Source organism: Monopterus albus, unplaced genomic scaffold, assembly GCF_001952655.1.
Source record: "Monopterus albus unplaced genomic scaffold, M_albus_1.0 scaffold143.1, whole genome shotgun sequence".
Taxonomy (NCBI): Eukaryota; Metazoa; Chordata; class Actinopteri; order Synbranchiformes; family Synbranchidae; genus Monopterus; species Monopterus albus.
In genome coordinates, this window is record NW_018128023.1 from 1,488,091 (window position 1) to 1,489,515 (window position 1,425).

Below are 1,425 nucleotides of genomic sequence, written 5' to 3' on the forward strand. Positions count from 1 at the left end.
GGCCGAGGATCTACCACTGGAGGCGCCGACCACCAAAGCTCATGCGCTGAGTCTCCATCCACTGACGCTCCATCACCAATGGATGACGCTCTGGCGGAGACTCAGACCGTCTTACCTCTGCCCTCTGATGCTCAGGCGCCAAGGCTGGGGCAGCCGAGGCTGCGGTTGCCTAAGATCAGGCTGCCTAAAATCAGGCTGCCTAAAATCAGGCTGCCTAAGATCAGACTACCTAAGCTCAGACTGCCCAAGCTCCGCTTGCCAAAGCTGCACCTGCTATGCCTGCCCAGGTGTTGTGACCAAGACTCCATCTGCTGAGGTTCAGAATAGAGGTTTGAGGGTTGTTTTTTTTCCCACAGAACCTGGTAATAGTAGGTGTGGTTGCTGGTGTCTTCATAACACTAACAGCTGTTGTGACAATAAATTTCTGTAGGACTGTTATATAGGTATCGATGGACATTATAAAAGAAAAAAAAAGTTTTATATTGCACCAGTGCGCAGTGGATAGCGCTGTCAGCTCACAGCAGGAAGGTTCCGAGTTTTGGCCCGGGCCAACCCGGTGTCTTTCTGTGTGGAGTTTGTATGGTCTCCCCTGTACCAACACGGGTTCTCTCCGGGTACTCCGGCTTCTTCCCACAAACAAAAGACATGCAGATTAGGTTGATTGGAAACTCTAAATTGCCCGTATACTGAACCACTGACAGAGACCAACCCCAAACAGACCTCGAAGGGCTCAGACATATACGGTATCAACACTGGTGTTGAGAAAATGCCGCTTTATGCAGTAGACTACCACAGCACCACATCTTTATTAACAGTATACAATAAAGACACATTATGAATTGAACCTTGATGCTGGTTTTGTAGCTGTTAATGTTTGTTACACTTGTTTCATTTGTACTAAAAATACTAGAAGTCCCCAGTGTTAGTCTACAGTTGGTCCTTTAAGTTTCATAGACATTAATTCCAACTCCACTGTGTACTAAAATTCCACATATTTAGATCACAAAAAGCAAAACTAAAAACCTACTTAGACTAAAAAATGGTTTTATGAACTGCATTATCTGTTTACAAATCCCACGATGGCTCTGTTCTCAACATTCATGATTTTGATGTAGGGTAATATGTACAGAAAACGAGCTGATTATTAAATGGTCATCCAACTGCTTAGCAATATTCTTCACTGCTGGTGAGTCCTCTGCATGCAGCTCCAAGGAGGCCCTCTGTGTTGCAACTGCGTGTCCCTCCACTACAGTTGGACCAGGCAGACCAGCATGACCAGTTAGTTACCTTCCTGATTAACATCAGGCCTTTTACCTGCAAAACGTCCAAATTAACACAGCGCTGTCCTTGCTGGTATACTGGGATAATATATTTTGATTTACCTTTCACCCATGTTCCTGCTTACTTGGGCTTTTAGCTTTATCA